The sequence below is a fragment of the Desmodus rotundus genome, chromosome 5, assembly GCF_022682495.2.
Source record: "Desmodus rotundus isolate HL8 chromosome 5, HLdesRot8A.1, whole genome shotgun sequence".
Classification (NCBI taxonomy): Eukaryota; Metazoa; Chordata; class Mammalia; order Chiroptera; family Phyllostomidae; genus Desmodus; species Desmodus rotundus.
This window is the reverse complement of record NC_071391.1, coordinates 164832607-164857110: the sequence shown is the minus strand read 5'-3', so window position 1 is coordinate 164857110 and position 24504 is coordinate 164832607. Positions and strand designations below refer to the sequence as shown.

At 53.5% G+C, this 24504-nt stretch overlaps 1 long non-coding RNA gene across 5 annotated transcripts; it reads right to left on the bottom strand.

Annotated features, from left to right (window-relative positions):
* Positions 1-1439: 1439 nt before the first annotated feature.
* On the bottom strand, positions 1440-20039 carry LOC112297701 (uncharacterized). 5 transcript variants are annotated; one of them, XR_008426976.1, is made up of 3 exons: positions 19845-20039; positions 2564-9670; positions 1440-2155 (listed from the first exon to the last, which is right to left on the bottom strand). It is a non-coding gene; the product is annotated as an uncharacterized lncRNA (long non-coding RNA). The 5 variants fall into 5 exon arrangements; XR_008426975.1 differs by having other exon boundaries at positions 1440-2676; positions 2783-9670; XR_002974082.3 differs by having other exon boundaries at positions 1440-2980; positions 3072-9670.
* Positions 20040-24504: the final 4465 nt, after the last annotated feature.

Genomic DNA, 24504 nt, shown 5'->3' with positions numbered 1-24504 from the left:
GGGAAGACCAAGTTTCCTGTCTGCTGGCCCCTCTAAAAATGAGTCCGCCTGCGGAGGCGGTTTATGTACCTCCTAAGAATATGGGTCTGGGGGGGCGGTTAGAAATGAGCTTCCCACTCATCCTGCCCCAAATCCACACCAACCCTACCCTGAACTGACTCCGGTGTCTAGATCTGGTCCCAGAAATGCTAATGTTCCCTTCAGCCAAGGTCCGGAGGCTGGTGAAGTTCAGCCACGCCCAAAGTCCAGGAGTGTGGCTTCCAGGACCGAGAGGATTTGCAGTGAGCACGGAGACACCGTATAGGAACAGCAAAGCAGAAACTAGAAGACATTACAGGAGACGGGGGTTGATTTCTGCCAGGGCGCCCCAGGGTGCTTTTGCCTTCTCGATGTTGAATAGCGTGGCATTTAAACAACCATTTTGTTCTCCCCCCACCCCACTCCCCGAGCACAAAAGACAGAATTTAACCTCATATCCTCGCTCTGAAATTAGCTCTATTGTCAAAAGATGACAGCTGTATCCTGATTTCAAGAATTTCGTGTTGGAATTAAACAGCATTTCTGAAACCATTGTGTTACTTCCAACAGCTCTGTAATGGTCCCTCAGCAAACCATTTTCAGAAGCCTCGGCTAAGTAAGATGAAAAGACCCCGTTTCCAGAGCCGCTCCGACGGGCTGGGTCAGAGTGCTCTTTCCACGCTGCTCATTCCCAGTCGACTTTCCTAATAGTCTGTCTCCTCGGCTAACAGATGCCCAGCCTCATGTCGGAAGCAGACCGCGCCGCTGCGATGCTCTCCTACCCCCTTCTCACTGAGCCGTCCCCCTAGCAGATGGCACGATGCTGCGGGCACACTCCTTCCTGTTAATTACCAGCCTTCGCCGCAGATGGAAATGTCAGTCAGCCGCACAGGTCCCGGTTCCTGCCATTGCCTCAGTCCACAGCCCTCTACCTAGGCAAGACGCTGCCAACACGCACCATGTGTTTTGTGACTGCTGACTAGGCAGGCAACAAAAAACAACTTACTTCATGAATATTCATGGCGGAATGTTTGAAGTTCTGTTCATCTGCGATGCTTGGAGATCTGCTCAAAGGGGGTTGCACCTTCCTAAGAACACTCTGCCCCTTGTTTTCCCACACCGAGGCGATGTGCGGTACCAAAGCGAGTTGCCATGGCGACGCGGAGAGGACCATTAAACGTGGCCATTTGGAGCCTTCTGTAGGCACATCGCTTTCTGACTAACGTTCTTCCCGTACCTTTAAGTGTCACTTAATGATTCTTGTCCTGCCGGTGCAGACCAAGAGTCGCCGAGCTGCTCTGGTTAGCTAATCACTGCGGGTTTTCATTAAATCCTGTGCATCTCCTCCGCGCATACATAACCACATACGAATTCCTTGAGCAGTCCTGGTGTTTAAACATACTAAATGCAGACAAATGAGCTTCAGCCATCATTCTTTATTCTCTAAGTCACATTACCCTACTCTCTGCACAAAACCCATTACCCACCAAAAAAAGGTCTTTATCAGGTTTCTGGGAGCAGATTAGGGCTGAGGTTCCGAGGGTAGAGACAGGGAGTAGAGACCTGAACCAGGCATTTCCGTGGAGGTAACTCAGACAAGACCTGCCCAGTTGTCCACCGTCTCGGGATATCCCGCCGAAGGTGAGGTTGGGGGGCGAAGGAGACGGCCCCGGCAGCTCGTGTGCCCTTCCCAGCCGGCTTCCTCTCGCCAGGATCCAACCCAGAGATACCTACGTTAACTAGCCCACATATAGGCAAGGGGCTTCATCGGGAAAGAGTCCTCTCCCTGAGGACAAAGCCGTCAGCCGAGCAGAGGACAGAGGGGCACCTGCTGGGGTGTGAGACTGAGGGGTAGCTTTCAGGAGTCCTGAGGATTTTTCTTTTTTATTCTTTCTTTCTTTCTTTCTTTAACAAAATGTGATTTTTTTTTCCATAGGTAGTTCTTGTTCTGGAATGCAGCTCTACCCTACGAGACTTCTCTTGGGGCAGAAAGTGCCCGAGTGAGGCGGGAGGCGTGAGAGAAGTCCCGAGCTGCAGGTCTGCGCGTCTCAGGGCAAACCGGAGACGCAGCTGCAGATAGCGAGGGGGCCTGAGTCTTTTTTCCCAGGCTTCTTTTGGAGAAGATTTGATTTCTGTGCTGTTCACGTTTAGAAGATAAAGAGAGCACGTTTAGGTGTTTTGCAGGCCCTGCAGAGATGAGGTCTTTCTGAAGGGGTCCCCCACCCCGCAATACCCTACACTCCATATATTCCCTGAGGTCCGGGGACAGGGCGCCACCCGAGGGTGTGTATGGAGATGCTGGTGGGGGTGCAGCCCCGGCTGCCCACTCCCTGGTTCCAAAGTCACCGCGAGTGCTTCTTGCAATGGAAACCGCGTGTGCTGGGGTCAGACAGGGTTTCGTGGGCTCACCAAATAATAGTAACAATAAATGTCGGGATATGCCATGCACACGCTGATACAATTTCATTACAAAGTGTACTCATATTCAGGGTGTGCAGCACACACCCTAAAAAGAGCAGGTCTCTTTACTGTGGGCTCCACATACCCACTGCTCCTCGCAGAAGACTTTCATCGACTCTTGCCAAATTCTCGTATCTGCAGCCGATCAACAACCGCGGTTCAGCCATGATGGGAAAGTTGAGTCCCTTTCCGACAGCCCTGTTCGCATTAAATCACCATTAAGTCGGATATGCAATCGATCGTCAAACTATTTTTCACTCTCACACGAATTGTATCCATTAAACCGAAACCTCTTTCCACTCACGACTGCGTGTGTTAGAATTTCACTCCCTGTTCCGTGACTTGAGGGGCTTCTGTGCTTGGTTGGATAACAGCATTGGGACCCTGGGAGGCTACTTCTCCAACCTTCTTGGTGCTATTCACAAGGTAGTGACTCCAACACCCTCCTAACTTGAATCTGCACCATCCCCATTTTCTCCATCACTTCCTTGTGTCTAGTCACCTGACAAAGCAATAAATCAAGCTTGGTTTGCAGCGTGTGCCAGCATCTGCGGCACACACGCTCCAACCCTGGCCAAGATCAAGCTACGAACCTGATGTCGCTCGATGCACATTTGGGCAGAGATTTGCAGCGGCGCGCTTGATGTTTAAATAATGGCCATGTTCGACATTCTACTGACAAAATTCTTGAAAACTTAGCAATAGGCTCGTGCAAGTCAGCTCAGCCTTACTGCCTGTTCTCCGATCTCTGCATCTTCTTCACCTCTCGCGTCTTTCACAAGGTAACGTCCCATCACAAGTGTGTGTGTTTACAGTACGTAAAATTACGTAAGGGTACAGTCGTACTTGCAAGGTGCTTAATCAATCACTGAATAGACTGAACTGGATGGATACACGCTGGATGAAGCTGGTTGAAAAGGGGAAGTGCAGACACGTCGTGGAAAGGGTAACGACGTTTGGCTGGTTTGCGCTTCGTGCCAAGGGAGAGTTAACAGGAAAATAAAACTGCGGAGGAGGGCCAGAGCTCTCTCTGTAGCCTGGCCAAGGCAGGTACGCAGGGGGCTCGGCCTGAACTTAGAAAATGGTAAGCCTGGTTCGATGAAGAAGAGAAAAGACTTCAGGAATTGATCCAAAGAATACTTACTGATCGATTGCTAGTCACCATAAGTGTTATATTTTATACTATGAATGATTTTGAAAAGACACAAAATTAGCCTAAAGAACGTTTCATCTTCTTCTACAAGGAAGGGACCCAAAATAAATCTCAAAAATTTTAGGGGTATTTAAAGTACTAAGTTTACCTTAAGAACTACAGTTTGGTAGTCACAAAAGTCTTTGAGGGAGGTAAGGCACAGCATAAGGAAATAGTCAATAACATTGTAATAATTATGCGTGGTGCCAGCCAGGTGCTGGAAATACCGGGAGACACTTCGTAAAGCATATGAACGTGTACTGACCGTGCTGTACCCTGAAACTTGTACAAAGTAACACTGAATGTAAACTGTCACTGAAAAGTAAAATAATAAAATTAAATTGCTAAGTTTACCCAACACAGCTCCTAGAGGTTAACCACTGTATCTAAAAAGAAAAAAAGAAAGAAGTTTTCATTATATACAATATCTCTGAAGCTTCCATCGATGTCCCCAAAGTAGCTCGCAAGGTTTTGTGGATACAGTGGACCCTTGAACAAAAGAGGTGTGAACTGCGGAGGTCCCCTGACATGCAGATTGCTTCAATAAATACTGTAGAAGTCTTCTCTCTTCCTTATGACTTCTGAAAAATAACATTCAACATTCTCTTCCCTCTAGCTTACTTCATTGCAAGACCACGGTATGTGATACAAGAACAAACAAATAAGCAGGAGCGGGCTGTTTCTGTTACCTGTCAGGCTTCCGGTCAACAGTAACTAGGTTGTGAGCAGTTAAGTTTGGGGGAGTCAAAAGTTATACGTGGATTTTGACCGTGCAGGGGTCGGCACCCAGAACCCCCACACCGTTCAGGGATCAAGTGTACCGGACGCTCCGAATCTGATCTGCAGAGAGGGAGGGGAAAGGGGCACAACAGCTGGGCAAGGGGATGGACGCTTCGGCCACGCTCAGTCTCGTGTACAGACTGGGGCGGGGGGGAATTTCCTGCAGAGCCAGAGTCTCCCCGGACGTGGGGGTTGGAGCTGGGCGCAGGGGCGGCCGTGGGAAGGGACGTGGGCTCCATCACTTCTGTCGATGAGAAAGGAAGAAATTACAGGTCTACAGGGAAAAAATAGATCTTCTGCCATAAAATGAGAAACAGAGGCCTATAATTCTGAATAGAGCTACATCTAAACCTCTGCTACAGAAAATGAATGAAAATGTAAATAATTCGTAGAAAGCACTGAAAAAACTGATCAACATGACCAGGAAATAAAAATTGTGTGATCTTATCAGCAATGCAATTCAACAATAAGGGGCCGTTTTCTCCCGAAAAGACAAGCGAGGACCATAGGAGTTACTGTGTTGTTGCCTCTCCAGACACAGCAAGACGGACACGCTCCTCCGCTGCTCTGGGCTGCTGTCGGTCTGCTTCCAGAAATCCGTTCACTCTCCGTACCTAGAAGCATAAATACACACTTACTCTGAGCCGGGACTTCCAGGCCGTGAAAAAGCAATCCCAAGTATAATCAAAGAATTGTTATTTGTGGAAAGAAAATAAATGCCTGAATTTCTAAAAGAAAAATGACTAAGTAGCTGATGGCCCATTTCCCCATCTGTCCATCTACCTGTGTGTCTAAGCAGCTGGCTGTCTGACCAGCTAGTGAACTAAAGACACAGGAAGGTCGTCTGAGGAAGAAAATATATCAGAATGTTGATAGTAACTATTACCAAGTAGCAGGTAAAGGGTGATTGGGGGATTAATTACATTTTTCAAATTTTCTACATTAAGTAGGTTTGCTTATATACTAAAAAAAAAAAAAAGGAAAAGAAATTTAGTTCATTGACCAAAGAAATACACTGCTCTCCAGTAGAGTCAGGTTCGAGCCCAGGCCTGCCTTGTCACCCCGGTTCGAATCTCTGTCGTCCCTGTAACAGGGGCTGAAGTGCCTGACTCTGAGCTCTCAAGGTTCGCGCCGGTGCGGCAGGCGCTGGGCTGGGACACAGCAGTTTCCTTCCCCACATTCAACACCCTCCTGAGTGGAACCAGAGAGGGAGTCGGAAGATCCAGCGCAGATCCCTGTCAGACTCATCGATTTCGTCCGAAGGCCACCTCCACATCCTTCCTCCCAACCTGGTGCGGGTCGAGCCCGGAGAATGCTAATGAGCCGCCCGAACACAGATCCAGCCTGCGCGAGCCTGCGGGGCTCTCCAAAGCATCTGTTCGGAAAGATCACGCTCTGAAGTTTGCCAAAAATTGTACCGTTCACACTGTCTGCTCAAGATGTTTGGGCAGACCTGAAAGCAGAAAGATAATATTTTGGACAGCCATTCCCCAGAGCTGTGACCCCAGCAGCTGTTGGTTTGGGGACCTGGAGCTTAGAGGGGAAGGTGAGACCACATCCCTCAAAAGCACGGCAGCCCTGCGGCCTGAAAATGAGGTGGGAACGAATGGTGTGTCTCAGAGCCGGAGAGCCAAGGAGGAGGCAGCAGGAGGACTCACGGTTTGAATGAGGAAACAGTGAAATCTGCTCCTGGCCATCCAAGGAAGCTGATGCAATCCCGGCCGACTCCGGGGACTCGGATGGTGCCAGCGATGGAGGCCACGTGGCTTCGAATGAGGCCAGGCCCCGGTGCTGCTCGGTGGGGCGGGTGAGCAGCCAAACTCTGCCAGAGAACACAACCGGCCTGAACAGCTGGTGTGGGAGGCAACCTCAGGCAAACCGGGCAGACCCGGGCAAAGGGACGTTTGAATCTCCTCCTTTTGGCCAGAAAAAGAAGAAAACATCGTAGGGAACAGAGCCACCACGGCCACTTCATTTCCTCTAGTTTCTCCTGGCAGGCTCCTGGGGGCCTGAGGGGGCAGGGCGGCAGTACAGAGACTCGAAGGGCACGGAGGAGGGCTATAGAGTGCTGGGGGCCGCTCCGGGCCGGGGAGGGTTCGCACTGAGATGCGCTTTTGGAAGGAGAACTTAGGAGGAGTCAGGAGCTCTTTGGAGCTGCACACTTGATGTTCCCAGCTCTTAGAAGATGCCAGCCCCTAGTACCTGCACAGGACGTGGCGTCAAGGCGCTGCCCCGGGCCTCTGCTCCTGCACTCACAGTGGGCTGTCCGCCTTGCCTGCTGACCTTGGAGGGCTGCGTGGGGGCGGCTGCAGGCTGGTCAGGGACCCTGGCGTGGCCTGGAGCAGGCACCCTTTCCCAGGCGCTCGGGATAGCCGGTCTGGACGCTGTCCTGCCACCTGGTGGCCGCATCTCTGAATTGCCAGGGCAGCTCTGGTCCCAGGGAGCCTCTCCAAGGGTAGATCTGTGAAACCCTCAGGAGGTGAAGCCTCCGTGATGAATGCCAACGGGAGATGCCAACGAGCAGAGGGGCGGGCAGAGTGAAAAGCAAGCATATGTTGTGAGAGAAAATAGCGTCCTGGTGAGAAAGAGGCAGGTCTCCTACGAGTGGGCAGGCGGGGGCAGCACAGGCCGCACAGGGACGGGGCAAGAGACCCACCACCACCACCACCAGGCAGCCAGCGGTCATTCCGGGGAGACCCTCTCTGGGCTGGGCTGAGGGTCACGGCTCCCATGCAGCCCCGGACAGCTGTCTGCCAGCGTTCTGCCCCCCCCAATGACATTCTGAAACGCTTATTTAAAAACCTTCCCAGGATGCACGCGGTTCTCCGCTCTCTTCAACATCGCGTGTCCTGCCCCCCCTTTCCTTCTCCCCTTTATTCTTTCCCACTTCCTTCTCCACTCAGCAGGTGCGGGATGCCCTCTGTGGGTGTCCCAGACAGTGCCGCCTGTTTGGGACGCGCCCCGGAGGCTGAGGGAGAAGGTGATGAGGCCGAGGTCACTGCCCAGGGGACCGAGAGCAAGCAATGGCAGGCAGCCCTCGGGCTTCTGGGGGAGCAGAGCAGAGGCGCCCCTGGGGAGGTGCGTCCAGGTGAAAACCAGGTGTGCAGGAGTGCGCAAGACACGCAGAGGAGCCTCCTGGGGAGACCCCTCGGGTGGTGGTGGTAGAGAAGTGATTCTGGGGGCTATGGCTGCCCAGCCCGGGGAGGCCTGGGGAAGAGGAAGCACCAAGGGTTGGCCAGGTGCGGACTGAAGAGCTGTGCAGGAGACAGAACTGACCCACCTCGGCCGCCTCCCAGTGTGCGCGGCCCCGAGACGGCGGCCTGGACGCCTGCATTGGGTTTGCCGGGTGGCCCGTGGGGGGGTCCGGGAGGGGGGTGATCTCCCCTGCCTTCTGCCTCTGTGGTGGCCACTCCATGTCTGCAGGCACCGGATACAGGGGCTGGGCCTGGGCCTGGGGCTAACCCCGCCCCACCTACTGCCCTCCTCCTGCCTTCTGCGTTCTTCACCTCCTGGGCCTCCTGCACTCTAGCCTCTCCGGCTCCACTCTTTCGCCTTAGCTTGTTCCCTAAAGACGAAGTTACAGACTCCAGGAAAGACCGTCTCGGAGGCGGGCACAGGACGTGCTCTGAGATGTCAGTCAGAGGAGGGGCAACCCAAGCCCAAGCACAAGCTCCCTTGCTGGGGACCCTGATCCGCATGCCCGTGACCGAAAAGCGCTACATGGTTCTGAGGATGCGCTGAATGATTCAGCTGCCTTCCAGGAAGTGGTTTTACCTGTGCAGAAGGTACCGGCCAACACAGGCTGGAAAGGGGCGAGAACACACCCCTCCGAGAAGTAGCAGGGGTTCCTGGCTTTTATCCCGGGGGAACGATGGAGTACTCTCTAGAAATTTAGGCAGTGAGTGTATGTGTCTTCACTTTCGGGCCCAGCTAGATGTAGGAACCATCCAACTTTTAAACCAATCACGGGAGGATGGCCAGGGAAATGTTTCGCCTCGGGGATCTGACTGCCCCCATTGGTTGAAGAGGGGAGGATTCGCAATCCCTGGGTGACGAAAAATCAGTAACTGGGCATTCTGGCCTGCGCTCACCCCAGAAGCCCGACCTGTGGCCCACATTTCTCATGCCCCACAGACACCTTTGCGTGAAAAAAACTATAATTTTTCCCATTGTCCCGTAATGTCCCATTACGACGGAAAGCTCCCCAACGACTCACAAACGCACCTCATCCCAACGTGGCACACAAGACCCTCCACTCAACACTCTGTCCCTCTCTACCCTTGTCCCTTGTCCCTTCCCTCAACACCAAGCCCACGGCCTCTTAAAATTAAGAAAGCACAGGGGGAAGTCCTCCTTTCTGCAGCAAAAGGAGGACCCTGCTTCCGCTGTAGAGCTCCCTGTGGGGGGAATTCTGTCTCCCTGTGGGGAGGGACTGGGAATATCTGTCTGCAGGATGACACTGGACTTTTTGCTGAGCCGTGAGCTGAAAAGTCTCCCTTTCAGGGACCCTGGAAAGAGACCAGGCAGCCTATGCAACACACGGGTTTAGAGTTGGTAGAACTGGGTGTGGGGTCTGACTCCAACTCGTGCAAACGGTGAGCCTCGCATGCGTCACGGAGCATCGCCGAGGTTCTGTCGCCTCGTGTGAGAGCCCAGCTAGCGATGCACACCTCGCAGGGTCTGGGAGAGAGCAACTGAGGCGCTGTCTGTGAAGGTGGCCGGCTCAGAGCGGTCACTCACTGAGAATGTCTTGAACATGATTCTGAAACTCCACGTAGAAAGGCAATTTCTCGGGCCAAATTTTATCACCCCGGGACCCTTACATATCCCTGGACCCCAGGACCCCTAAGGGTGACTTCCATGTGTCACCCTTAGACTTCGTCTCCCTCCCTCCCTTGAGTGTATTTCCCCCCTTCTGTTAAATCTAAGAAATCCTGATGCTGAAGAGGGTTTTCTTAAGATGGTTTTCCTGGAAAAGACAATTTTTTAAAGAAAACCCCACAGTTGAGCAGAATGTCAGACACGTAGGTGGCAGAAACATCAAGGGCACCTGCTTCTCCAGTGTGGTCCAAGGCGCCACATGTGAGTTCTGCTGTGGGTGCACCTGCTGTGTCTCCCAGGAGCAGGTCACTGCCACACAGCTCCCTGGGGGCTTCCATGCCATCCCGTCCCCTGCACTCGGGTCCTGGAAGGAGGCTGAGCTCTTCTGTGCTTGCTTCCCTGTAAATTTCAAAATGCATGTTCAGCTTCAAAAGGTCAAGTGCAACCAGTCCTATTGGCTTTCGTTGGCCTCCTGCCTCAGGCTTGGACAAGGAAGTGCAAAGATGTGAGCTTCGGAGCCCAGGCCAGGCCCTCCCGCCTCACCTTTCCTGTGAGGCCCTGCATGGACCATTCCCGTGCGTGTGTGTTGGGGGGGGGGTGCGGGTTCTCATCGGCCTGTGAACTCAGAACAGAAACTAGAACTGTGCTTGTTTTTCTCTTTCCTCTCTTTCTTCCTTTCTTGGGTTCCCATCAAAAACATTTGACTGTTTCCCTTTGACAACAACAGAACGGAGGGGGCTTTGTTTCCGTGCTGACAGAGAGCCATCAGAGAGCACCTGGGTAGACCACGTAGACCGGTACCTGGATACACAGACGGTGTCTAGCTGAGCACCGGGTGGACAGCCGCCATTTCCTAAACTCCAATTCTTCTCCCTGGTGCCCCTTCAGTCTGAGGCGCAGACCTCAGACAGCCACTCGTCAACCCAAGAGCCAAAAGGATCGGTGCCGCTGTTCCAGTGCATTCGGGCTGGATTCCGTGCGGGGCTTGGGGACCGTCAGGTGAGGTAAGGTCAGGACTGTCCCTCCTTCCTGAGCACCAGGAAAGCCCTAGATGTTGGCTCACCCAGAAAGGAGGGGGGCACCCACCCAAAGCCCGTGGGAGGTTGGCTTTCTCAGCACCAGGTGCGAACAGGCTCAGAGACAGACCCCGTTTTACAGGACAAAAAGTGTGAGACGTGTTTGTGGCTAGTATAACTGCATGATGGCGTGCTGGTTCAAATGTGGAGAAGCGTTTCCTCCTTTCGTCAGCCAGCAGCCGGAGGCTCCCCTGCAAGATGACACCGGGGATTGTATGGGGCAGATGCAGCTTCTACGGGGACCTCTCCTGCCACGGTCCATGGTCTCGTCACCACAGAACTGGGTTCCAAGTTTCAGTCGTGATTCTGCTGTACTGGCACCCTAGTCCTTATTTTATATCAACCTCTAACTGAATTTAAATCGACTCCTTTTCATGACTTAGCCAGGGGTGTCCAACCCACATACCGTGGGCCCCATGTGGCCCAGCCCCACTACAAATGGGTTTCAACACAAAATCATGAACTTACGTAAAACATTGTGAGATTTCTCATGATTATGGGCCACAACGTATTTAATGTGTGGCCCAAGACAACGCTGCTTCCCGCATGGCCCAGAGACGCCAAGAGTTTGGACACCCCTGATTAGACCAATCCTCAGTAAAACCATGCATAACCTCACACGTTTTATGTGCTGAATTATGTATCATTTTCTAATACATTTTAAACAATTAAAAATGGTTAAAAGTAACCACCTCTAGATTTCCCAGTGAGGCTGAGGGTGAGTTAGAGCGCAGAGGAAGAGGAGTGGACAAGATGCATTCCTGTCATCGTAAGACCAGGGCACTTGAGACATGAACCTGGTTAGTGGCCAATGAAATCGAAAAAGTCAATGAAATGTGAGGGGTTTCTCAGGGCCAGAGAAAAATGACTACACGGTGAAAGTCGATGCACAAAGAACCCACAGTAAGCGGTGTGTGATAAGGACAGGGTCGGTTCTACTGAGCTTGCCCGTCGGTGGGGCTCTAGCAGGGCTCTGCGAGGCTCTCAGGAGCCCCTTCCACCAGGCCCAGCCCGGCCCAGCCCAGCCAGCGATCACCAGTGCAGGCTGGAAACCCAGCCTGGAGCCCGGTGAGGGGTGTGGCAGGGGCCCCACCACGCTGACGTTTCACTCACAGAGGGCAGCCCTCGTTCTGTTTTCTTACTTGCTTCTCACTTTGGCCGGGGCTCCTTGACTCATCCCCCGATCTGCACATCCCGAAGTCAACTTATTCTCCCTTTTTTTTAAATTCACAAACGGAAAGACAACCGCATTTAGCCCTGCTCATAGGCACCCCGTCCCTCCTGGTCTCTGTGAGTCTGATAGCCAGTGTTCATTGCCGAGGACTAAACGCACAGGGCGTGCCTGGAGCGCTTCACCGAGTCCCGGCCCGCCCAGTTCTTCTTCCCGCTTGCGAGCCTCGCGTCTCAACGGAAAAGACGGAGAGTTGAGGATGAGAAATTGTGTGTTTGTCATTGGAGATGGCTGAAGTGTTCCCATATAACCCAGGCAGCGTGTATGTACGTCTCTGTGTCTATGCACAGACTGTGTGTGTGAGTGTCTGCGCCTTCTGCTTTTCCAAGCCTCTGGGGAAACGATGTAGTGTTAGTGAAAAGAACATTAAAAAATGAAAACCCACGAAAAAATTAGATTGGGCTTTTTGGCGATGAGGTCGTTGTGGAACGGGTCACCGTCAGAGCAATACGCAGGAAAGAGACGTAGGCACAGGTGCACGTCGATACTGCACGGGGCTAAAGAGCAAGAAGCGGCAGCAGAAAGGACAGGACCTACCCCCTGGGGAGAAGGGGCGTGAATGCATGACAGTCACCTGTGGAAGGCATGGTGCCCCTGCCCCCCCAGGACAGTGCGCCCCGCCCAGGATACGCCCAGTGTGTGCGTCACACGGGCTGGGAATCGAGGGGAAAGTTGCAATCACTGCAGCTGCTTGGGGAACGGCGTTTGGTGCGGCCAGAGGCTAGAAATCAAACGCACCCTTAAAATACATCTCTGCACTTCCCTGTATGTATGTCTGTCCTCCAGTAAACCAACGCTAGCATTTACGTCTGGATCCACGTGTTACTATATGACACGTCCGAGTCAAACCATCTCTCTGAGCCTCAGGCTCCTCATCGGAAAGACACAATAAAACCTGTTTATGGAGAACCTGCCTTGGGCTGACTCTTCCATCAGCTCGTCAGAACACCCACTCCCAGCCCCACAATAATCCTGCAGAGTCAGCGTGGCTGCCCCGACCAGGCTCCAGGCCCACACACCATCACTGCAGGGCTCCCCCGCACCGAGTGCCACCCTGGGGAGGGCCGACTGGAAAGGTGGCTGCGATGTTCTGTGGCTTTACGTCACTGCCACTTCTCAGGGTGACCTTGCTCTTCCTCCTCGCGGAGAGAAAACATTCTCCCCGATGTCAAGACACTCGGAGCCTTGTCAAAGGCCCCAAAAGCCCACAGTCCCGGCCGGGGCTCTTACCTCCGTCTCCAGCCGTCATGCCCGATGGGCCTCCCATCCCCTGCGCTTGAAGTTGTGGGATTAGGTGGCAACTCTGGGGGCGTTCCACTTTTCTGCCCGCATTTGAGGAGCTGCGTGCGCACTCTGGAAACGCAAACGAGGGAGGCGAGCAGCTGGAGAGAATAAAGGCCCATTTGCAAGATGCTGTATGGCGCTTTCTCCCTCCCTCTCCCCTAACTGCAGAGGGAGCGCGGTGTGACTAATTACACCAGCGAGGGGCGCGCAGAAGCTCTCGAGTGAAAGTATTTTGGTAATCATGTTTACCGCGGGGAAAGTACGTCTGCATTAAATAAGTCAAAACACAGCGCGCAGGACTTGGAAGGCGTGCTTGAGCGCTGTGAGGACGGAGCTCGATATAGAAATGATATAATGTCCCAGTCGGAACGCGGGAAGAGAAGACAAACCATCTGCTTTCTCCAACTCCGATCCCTTGCAAATGCTAATCGTGCGGCAGTCGGAGGATTAAACGGTGTTAAAAAAATACTTTTTCCGTATGAGATGCCATTCAGTGAGATTGGACTGCCCACAGATGGGAGGAACAGCGTGGCCTAAATCAGGTGACCGTCCCCTCTACGGGTTAGCCTCAGGTTCTGAGAGGCTCGCTCAGGCTCGGCTCTGCCTCCGAGTTCACGGGTGGCCCAGAGAAGGTCGTTCACGTGTCAGAGGGCCCACAGGTGTCAATGAGAGAGCCAGAAGCCATCCCAGATGCAGTGCCTCACCCTGCCTCTTCTCGAGGGGTGTTCAGTGCTGTGCAGAGGGGAAAATAATACCTGATCATATCCGGCCATGGCCGCCTCGAGGGTGAACCAGGAGGCCTCCTCCAGGTTCTAGACCCAGGGGCCCATGTCCTCGTGCTGTGGGCAAAGCCACGTGGGTCAGAGAGGTAAAGAGTCACTAGTCACTCTGTAGCAAAGCTGTGAAATGAAATTCGCACACGCAACACACGCCAGACATCCTGCTCCGACACGCAGTGAGACAACGCTCTCCGCGTGGGCTTCGACCCAGACCACGGCTCTCGCCTCCAGTTTCAGTACCGATAATTCTAATGTCAGTATCAGTAATGAGAATAACACCACTATCGCCAATGACGGCGTGAATATAATAATCATGAGCGTGCATTTTCGAGCACTTTACACGAGTGCCTTCACTCAGTGCTACGACAATTTCTGAGGCCGCTTTAAGAAAGCGCCACCAACTGAGTGACTTAAACGAAGAGAATTGTTGACCCGCCGATTTGGAGGCTGGAAGCCCCAGGTCTAGCTGTTTCCTTCTGGGGGCCATGAGGGAAGGTTCTGGGCCCCCCTCCGTGGCTGGTCTTCTCCCCGGGTGCTTGCATCATCTTCCCTCTCTGCGTGTCTTTGTCCACGTTTCCCCGTCCTGCAAGGATGCTGCCAAATAAGGTTAGGGCCCACCCTCGGGACCTCATTTTGACTTGATTCCTCGGTAAATGGTCTGCCTCCAAATAAGCTCCCATCCGGAGGTGCCAGGGGCTCGGACTCCGACACGTGACTTCTGTGGAGAGACCATAACTCATCCCGTAACCGCTGGTCCTGTGTTGCGTATCCTGGAGATGAGGTGAATGGGGAGGCCCAGAGCCTAGCTCGGCACCTCCCTGATGCTCCCGTGCTGTGTGCCCGGTTCTTACGGTCCCCACTGGGGACTGGCATCTGAGTCTCAGCCGTTACCACCTCATCAGTGTCACACGAAAAGCTGGGCACAGCCTGTTCGGGAGCCAAGAGAATCATCCGTCTTCAACTGGGGGGAACTAATGACCGCAGACGCGTGCCATGCACTGGGGCAGGGGCTTGGGTCTGGCAGAGAAATCCCTCACAGGGAAGCCGGCGCGCCTGGGGAGGCGAGGGAGGCTGGAGTGTGAGGAGCCCAGGCAGCTGAGAGACCTGGGGCTGAAATACTTGAACATGGCAGAGTGGAGGGAAAATGAGAGCCAGGTTGCTGGTTAGAAAGAACACAAAGAACTGAGCTTCACTGAGATCCATTCGAGCAAAACATGTCTGCTTCACAGCATTCTTTTTTCAAAGACCTCAGTGTCATTGGTGCTGCGTGACAATGGCTGTCTTGGGAATCAGTTTTGCGTGATTTCCACAGGGAATTCAAGGCCAGGCAGAGCAAACAGGTAAACTGAGGCATGGCTCATGGGAAGGAGTGAGCCACACCTTGCAGACAGGCAGCGGGTTAGACAGGGCTGGGCTTGCACCCGCGGTCCCCTGCGGGCCGCCGAGTTGGTCCTGCGGCCCTGGGCCTGCCCTCCGCACACGCGTGCTGACCACGTCCCGGGGAAGGGGCACCATGCCACGACACCAGACAGAGGGCAGGGCTGGAGGGAGCTTTGCTCTTACAGGGCGCTGGAGAAGTGTGTTATAATAGGAAGCAACACTCGCGTAGTGGGGCTGTGGCCACGGGGCGCGGGGCTTCTGTCCATTCATCCAGCCCTCCTCTTGTGGGCAGCACGGAGAGAAGTCTGTCCACGATGAAGTACAGCTGCAGGAGGAAGAGAAACGAGCCCTCCAATCCCACCCCGGGTGACGGGGGCAGGTCTGCGAGATGGGGGTCCACACGGACGAGCGACTTCTGGGATGGCTCTGGCGGGCCCCACTTCCACCTTCGATGTCATCTCAGAGGCACACCCTTCAAACCTGCCTGAGGGCGTCCGCCTTCCGGTCTCTGTCCATGCCTGGTAGTCCTCGGGGCTGAGTGCTGGGAGCAGGGCGGAATGTTCTGCAGAGTCACCGTCCCCAGCTCCTGGGCACACCGCACGTCTGCCTCTCTCAGCGCCCCATCAGCTAACCGTCACTCATTTTTCAAATGAGAAGTCTCTCCCCAAGTCTCTCCACAGGCGTGCCTGTGCGGATTTAAACTTTGCGCTGTCTCTGGCCAAAGTCCATGCTCTTTACATTCTATTTATCTTAGTGAAATAACAAAAGCTAACAGCTACACAGTGCGGCCATCGCAGCAGGCACAGCCCCGAGTGCCTCGGACTCTGTGACACGGTCTTCAGTCAACCCCCTCTGCGGGCAGGGTCCTACTCCATCACCGGTTCCCGGATGAGGGACCAGACAGTGGAGGGCCAGCATCAGGCACGGCGTCATTACGGGCAGAAATGGGCTTTCATCCCAGCTCCCACATTCTCCCCCATGGCCTCCGAGTGCTCGGGCTGCTGTACAAAGGACCTCAGGCTGGGGGACTTCCACAGCAGACACTCACTTCCCTGCAGGGCTGGAGGCTGGGCGTCCAGGTGCAGGCAGGGTTGCTTCCCTCTGAGGTCTTGCTCCTTGACTTGCAGACGGGTGTCCTCTCCCTAAGTCTTCACTCTCTCTGTCACAAGGTCCTCTTGCTGGGTGTGTCTACAGCCTCAGGTCCTCTTCTTATAATGACACCAGTCATATTGGATTAGGGGACGTCCTAGTGACCTGTTTCACCATAGTTACCTCTTTAACGACCGTATCTCCAAACACAGTCACCTTCTAAAGTACTGGGGGTTAGGACAGCAAGATGTAAACTTGGGGGTGACCATCCAGCCACCCCCAGAGAACAGCCACAAACACTGTTCTCTGGTCTTTGTCTCCACCTGCACCATCTCCAGCTGCAGTCTTGTCTCTTGCCTTCACGCTCTCCTGCTCAGGTCTGCGCCGTGGCCTGGTGTGTCCCGCACTGGTCTCTGGGTGATGGGTGGGCCGAAGAGTGAGGCTTCCTGCCCCCCAGAAACAGATCAGACACCAGTGAGTGCCTATGACCGATGTCAAGTGTTTTCCCCGAAGTCGCCATGCCTCACCGATGAACTTCACCACTTCCGGGACAGACGCAGACAGGGAGAGAGAGGCAAAGGCAGACGTGGAAGCCAGGTGTGTTGGAAGCCAGGTGTGCCCTCGATGTGGGAGCTCTAAACCTCTACGGTGCGACGTGAGAAGATGTCTGTTTCGGCATCGAGACACAAGAGTGAAACAAACATTGTATGTGGCCACGGTCATGCTTAAAGATTAAAATACAAACAAGAAAGAGAAGACAGGAGGGAAATGAGTCGAAGCGGTTATGCCGGTCGTCCGCCAACCGTGACGGTAGGAGAGATATTCTCTTCTCATTTCTGCTTACACGTTTCTTCCCTATTGATTGGGAGGCACTGCTCTGCAGCAGGGTAAGTACTAACAACCTTCGGAACACCTACAGCTCCTTGGCGGTGATTGCCTTGTCATTGAACTTGTTGGACTAAAGAGCCTGCGTCAGAAAGACACCAGCCCCGTGAGAGCCAGCGTGTGGTTCCCTTCTGTGCACGAAGCAAGAGCCACAGCTTTAGCAGACACGTAGGGCTTGGGCATTCTTGTGCAAGCCCTCCCACGGAACTCAGCAATTTGATTCTCAAAGCCGCCCTCTCCTGTAAATGGAACACTGGTTAGTGTTATCATACGGCCTACGAAGACGAAGGATCCCAGACTCTGAGGGCCGGTGGGGGGAGTCAAGGCCGGCCACGAGGGCTGGCTCCCCCTGCTCCCCCCATGCTTTGTGCTAAGACACGCCCTTACGTTTCCGTTTAAAAATACAGGGTTAACTTCAAGTGAAACAGATTCTAGAAATGATGGCTTCCAGTTACGTAAATGAATTTCCTTTGTAATATACATAGTTAGCACTTTTTAAATGGTGTCATTCTTCCACAAATTTTAACACACGGGAGGTCACCGTTGTGTTAATTTGTACAGTCAGCTTAATCTCTTTTGAAACAGATCTGACAAACTTTGCCTGCATTTCACAAATATGTTTAAATTCATGTCCAGTATGTCATTAAAATGGAGACGGTAGCTTTACACTTGCCCTCAGACGTTCAGACCTGCCAAGGGTGTGTGCTTCTCGGAAGTCCAAAGAAGCTCCGTACACGCCTGCAGCCTGCCCCGGGCCTCTTCCCAGTCCGTGCCAGGTACCACTCAGGGGCTTCTGTGTGGTCCACACTCCCGTTTCAGCCTCATTATCATCTGCGCAATACAAGGAGACCCTATGACATGTCCCCATGTGATTGTGTCTTATTATGGATCGTTCCAGGACGTTACCAGATTTCTTTTCAGTTTCGTTTGTTTTTGTTAGGTTTGGCTGGGTTAGTTTTGCTCTTTGTCTAGCTTTAAATCTGTGGTCCCTGAGACTAGTTAGGTGTTGAGGTGTGAGTCTCAGAGAACTCAGGTATTGCTGATGATTGGTTTAAGCTTTAAACAAAAATCTACTCAATTATATTTTAACCTTTGGAACAGATTCATAAATTAAGTCTGAGAGTACAAGGCAAACTTTAAAAACGTATTATTCGCATGCTCCTATCTGTACCATCAAGATATTTAATTTTGTGCAGCCGTACAAAAATAACGTCAGAAGAAGTGAGACACCCGAGACAAGGAAGAGCCTCGACCCACACCCTGATCTCAAACGCTGATGCCGCGAACAGCTTCCTGCTGCAATCGCTTGATATAAAAATTAAATATGATGAACTTAAACTCACAAAATGCACTCATAGTAGGAAAATACTCATTTCATCTGCTCTATATTTTGGCGATGTACCCAATAGGTCATTCAAAAATAATATTCTCTTTTTTAAACGTTTTAAAAACATTCAAGTAGACCAATACCATCCTAATTCTGCTTCTAAAAGCAGAAATTGCTTAAACCGACACAGTGTTTTCATGGTTTCCTGGAATTTGGGTTCTGGTTAATCACTGACTTTATTCCGCCTTTCCCGTGCTGCCTGCGTCAGTCAGTTCAAAGGCAGCCAGGAGTGCGGATTCTCCCTGGGAAGCAACCACTTACTCACTGCTTCCGCGGTTACTGATGACCCGGCGTGACAGCGAGCGGACCTGCCTGCCCTGCCGACCGGCGGTGGTGCACCACGTTCTCACCACCTGGAAGCCCGTTCAGAGGGGTGTTGCCATTCTTCTGGCCTCACTTTCGAGATGCCAGATGAAGTCGCATTCCAAGATCTGGGTGGACAAGTCTCCCAGCAGGGAGAAGAACGCGGCTTCCCCTCGCACCGTCACTCTGCGTTCCACTGACTGCCCAGGGTCACCCCCAAGGAGCCCAGTCAAGGCGCCTCCTTAGGCTTCTGTATCAGCCCGCTCCTCGGCCTCCTCACACCTGCTCTGTCCAAGGTGCTTCTTCACCCGCATCCTGAAGCCGGCTGGTGCCCTCAGGTACGCTGGCTGCTACCTCTTGCTTCCTGCCCTGGGCTTCTCTGTCCCCGCCAAGTGGGAGTCAGTCCTTACGCAACTGCTCAGCTGTCCCACGCCCGTGCAAATGCAGAAGTCTGACCAAGTTCATGCCGTGGAGCAACCCTCAAACACAGGAGGACGGAAGACAGTTCATTCGCACACCTTCACTGCCCCCCCCTGCATGCTGCAGGCACCTCTGAGGCCCCCAGTTGTCCCCAGCAGAGACCAACTCTCCTCCTTACCTATTTCACTCTGTCCTGGTCCCTCTCCCCCAAATAAACTCCCAGGATCCGTGCCCTGCCAGAAGCTCTGCTTTTTGGGGTCCACTGCCCAAGACAGATGGTCACACAATACTGACCTTCACATTTGTATTTGTTCCTGACCCCTGGCTTATGTGCTGATGGACCCTTTGCATCACAGACACCAGACTCATCCAGCAATTCTCCTGTGTAGCCCACATCGAAACCCGCGTCCCACACCGAGGCGCTGGCAGAGCAAAGGGAGCAGCCGCACCCCACACAGCTCTCACCCGAGTGTAGCAGACAGACAGGCAGAGAGGCAGTTGCAGTGGGAAGATGTCTTTCTTTTGATAATTCAGCAAGAACTATGCTCTCTTACCCTGAGCAGCAGGGACTTCCAGCCACCTCTGCATGCCGACGGCAATGAACGTGAGGCCGTTTACGAACAAATCGGGTGGAACAGGGAGAAGCAGCGCCTGCCCCTCTCGCCTCTCACCTTCCAGTTTCCCACGAGGGCCTCCCAGTGACCAAACTGAGCTCAGCACCAGCTGCTCCGGAACGCACCTGCGGGAGAAGGGTCCTGAGACCCACGTGCCCTCACCGCCTCTCCCAGGTCCACGATCACGATGCCTGCCGTCAGGCCTCAGTCAGCCAGGTCACGGCTCCAGCAGAAGCTCCGTCCTGCTGGGAAGAGATGCCAAGAACACAAGATCCCAGGCTCTCCTTTTTTTAAAGTTCGCTAAACAGATGTAAATCTGCTATTCCGGGCCGGGCCATAATTTCCGAGGCACACGCTTACGCAATGGAGGAAAGTAAATATTTGCACAAAGAGACAGATTTGGCTTTATCATCTTAGAAGGAAAGCTCGTCAAGTGAAAACCTAGGCTAGCATATGCTATTAGGAAACAATGCAGCTTTGTTTGGTTCCGCATCCTCCAAACAAAGTCTGCTTCCTCATTACACACCTTGCTGCATCTACCTGTCGAAGACAGCGTGGCGAAGGGGGGCCGAATCTCAGAGAGAAGGCATCTCAGGCACGCGTCCACAGGAAGGGTGGAGGAAGAGCACACCGTCCGCAAAGCGGCCTGGTCCGGGTGACTAGGAGGGAAGTTACACCTTGTTATGGAAGTCAGCCCTCCGAAGGGCGCCACACCTGGGGGAGTCACGCGATGTCCACGGGGCAGAGGGAGAGACAGAGCTGTGCTAGAGCCGTGGAAAGAAGTGATACAGGTGTGGCAGAGAAGTGCCCACGTGGGCGCACACTCACGTGCACACACTATGCACGGGTTTGTAGGTATTAATTTATTATACACGTGTATATTAAAACCAGCATTTACAAAGTGCCTATACTATGTAACAGAGTTTACAGAAAATAAATTAGGCAACACACGATAGCTTCCTCGAGCAGATGTGACGATAGGCAACACGTAGCCAACACAGGCAAATGGCTAGTTCAAGGGTGCTCTGCCAATAGTTCAAGGACATTTTTGCGTGACTCTAAGTCCCGTCCTTGTTCTTGTGCATCACCCTCTTCCGGCCTACCTCAGGAGTCCAATTAAATAAGGTCTAGGCTGACTCCGCCTTGGCATTGAACTGTATCTTCAGCTAACTGTACCCACGGCGTAGAAACGCTACATCGGTCCAAACATAAACCACTACCGTGGTCAGACTGTACAGCCGCTTAAGCTGGGGCCCTGGAAAACATTCTGTCTGATTTTTTGAGTTTTTATTTGAATTTTTATGAAGATTCTGTGCCAAGCACTCTGCCAAATGTTCTCGCACACACGACTTGATGCCGTTTTCTCAGCCGTCCCCTGAGGTCAGCACTACTGTCCCTGCTCCAGGAACCGGGCAATGAGGAGGGTGGCCATTTGCAGCCTGAAGACCCAGAGGCAGGAGGGGCCGAGCGCGCATCTGGACCAGCTGCCCGACCCCACGGCTGCTGGGCCCCCACCTCCCTAGCTCCGATTCTGCGCCCCCGCCGGCTGCTGCCTGAGGCCAGGCCCCACTGCTGGCCCTGGCTGCTCTGGACCCTGCTTACAGCGGCTTCTGTAAAAGGGGATCTCACATAATGACCCCATTATTATTCGCATTATCGTCGTAATTGTCATAATCCTTCTCTGAAATAATTTCCATGAAATATTTTTACTGAAGAAGAGGAGCACTCAGAAAAAAAAAAAATGCTAACCCCTCGCTACCACACCAGCCCCAGCTGGCCTCAAATTAAGAGGAGGACGACATCACAGCGATGGCACAGCCACCCCGGTCCCCCTCAGCGGTGGATGCGGAGCAGACAAAGGTGCCGGCTGCTCCCAGGGACGTTCGGAACGTCTTTCTGTCTGTCCCCAACACGACACAAAGCAGTCACCACGGGAAGAATGGGATATGCGTGCCACCGTCCTCCCCGTGGCCTAGAGGGCCCCGCGGTTAATGAGAAGAGAGTAATCGTCACTTCATGAGCCGTTCAGGGGAAATTACAGAAGTCTGGAAACTGCCCCATGTGTCTTTATTCAGTTTTCTCCCCTTTCCCCGCAGCACAAATTCAAACAGGTGCGTGTTTCTGAGCAGAGGTGCTGTTTGACTCCCGCAAGGGAGGACCTGCAAAGTGAGTCCTCCACGTCGTCATCTCTGCCCCGGGGCAGCCCCCAAACACGGGCAGCAAAGTGTGCCTGGGCCTCGGCTGTTAGCCCTCAATGTCCATTCATTGGAATTGACGGAATTGGAGAATAGATTTCCTCGGTTGCACTAGACACGTTTCAAGAGCTCAGGGGCCCCGTGGCTCGTGGCTCACCCTGGAGAGCGCAGATCCTGAGTGCTTCCTCCGACACGCCGAGTCCCATAGGACGAGGCTGCTCAGTACACTCACCAGAATCCACTGCACGGCACTTGCAGTCATGAGGTTTTCAGTACGGGAGACTTGGGGCCACGTGGAATGCAGCGATTCACTTTACATCGAAGGGAAGGTGCTGGTGACTTTGCTGACAGGTGAAGGCGCCCAGAAGGACGCGACAGGAAAGGCGTCGTGCCATGTGGGGCATCCCTTTCCTGAAGGTACGTTCGCCCCAGCTGTGGCTCAAGGTGCCATCCCTGTGTCTCACATCATACCCAGCACGCAGTGGGGACTCACGAGCTGCTTGCCGACTGATCTGGAAATGTCACCCAGCAGAGCCCTGACACCCAGTCTATGCTCCGTCCATAACAGTGACAGGTTTAGAGAAAATGAGACCCTGGCTAGGGTAAGTGTTGGCAAGGGGGGTCTGACATGTCACTTAGGAAGTTACAGCCAGGCTCGGCCTGGTTTCCTGGAGCAGATATGGGCAGACTGTGCACAGGTGCTGGCCCGGTCCCCCTGGGCAGGTGTTGGTAGTGGCTGTCCCAGCCAGCGTTCATTCTGACAGACAGGATGCATGTCAAGGATGCAGCAAGCACAGAGGACACCGGGCCAGCAGCCGGCAATGGGGGCCAGGAATCCGCATGGGGACGTCTGTCCGAGAGCACAGCCAACGGTGAAGGTCGCACTCAGGAGTTCAGAGCAGCAGAGGCAGCTCTCCTCTCTCTCGGGAAGCTGCAGGTTTTCAGGAGCAAATCCCCAGGGTCTCGGTAAGGAACTTACAGAGAACGGCAGCCCCTGCCTGTGGAAGAAAGCAGGGAACACAGCAGCCTGCACAAGGAGAGGCACAGGTCCAGGAACGGAGGCCGGAGGGAGCGATTTCCAGAGCAACTGCAGAAGATCCTTATTTGTACCGTGGAACTAGCCTGACTTCATAAACATGAGTCTCAGCGGCACCTTCCACGCGTCCCCAGCCCCCCACGCAGAGCCAAGGGGCAGGAGGCAGGAGGACAGCGGGGGGCAGTGGGAGGCTTGTTGGGGGGTGGGGGTAGCTTTCCTCTGGTGTTCTCACACCAGCAAAGGCAGACAGGTTCGGTGTGGGGCTGCCTGGATGACCCGATGAGCACTAGCCTTGTGCGTTTGTGGAAAACCAAATAGGGCCACTGGGGGGAAGATGCGGAGTTTATATGTCCAAAAGGCATTGAAGTATTTGCACAGGAAAAAAAGCAGGGCTCTCTGGGATTTCCTGCCGATGCTGAGAAGGCTTCTATTTCGAATTATATATTGAGGATGGGCCCAGAATGTCATCTGATTGTCAGCACTGGCCCTCTGAGTGGTGGGACCTGGTGTGGGGTGGACAGAGGTCACACCAGAGCCGCCAGGAGATCGTGAGCACAGGAGATTGGGACCAAGGACTGCGTGGTCCCAAAGAAATCAGGACAGACAGCCGTGTGAGGTCCCCAGCAGCCATTCTGGAAGAAGGACCCCTCTTCTGCCTCCTCTCCCGTTTCTATTTAAAGCAAAAACAGAGCAATTCCCTGTTTAAATTGAGTTTTAAAGCCATTTCCTCAAAGAGTTAATATAAACCATCATAAAAGAAGAAAAGGACCCATTTATACTCAAATTACACAGGAGTCGCTCGTCTCTGTGAAGGCTCACGAGCACTTGCTCTTAAGAGCTGTATTTTTCCTCCAGAATAATAGAGGAGGTGCGTGGCCTCCAGCACTCTGTCTTTGCCCCAGGAGGCAGGGGGTGATTCCACACTTGTTTCTTCCCCTTCTTCGCCCCTGGCCCAGCTCACGTGCCCAGCGCCAGGACTGGCCTGGCCAGCCCTCAGCAGTCGCTCTGGGAGTCTGGACGTGTCCTGTGCCCCACGCCCTAGTGTAGACGAGCCTCTGTCTCACGTCCCTCGTAAATGGACCGGTTGGTAAAAATCACTGAGAAGGAGTGAGGCGTTCAGTGAAATATCAACAGAGAGAGAGGAAGCGAGAAGACCGCTTCCGCTGACACGGGGTCCACGTTGCTGATGGGGATAGCAGGAGAGGAGACACTGTTCTGTGCTCTGACTGGTTGAAGGTGAGTCCCCGGCGGAGACCCCGATCCTCCGAGCCAGAGGAGAAAGGACAAGGAAGACCACCTGTCCCTGGAGCCTGCACTGTGCCCATTACCTCGGATCGAGAGGCAGGCTCACCCAGCTCCATGTGGGACCTGTGCGAACACTAGGTGACCCCATCACGAGAGGGCGTGCCCGGCGTGTGGGAGACACCGCACATCTAGTCCCCGTGATGGCCACTACCCCCCACCTTATTTCAACTCTCCACACTCCCCCTGCATTCCTCTCCTGATTCGCACTGGAACAGAATAGGCTACATCTTTTTTTCTTGGTTTAAAATA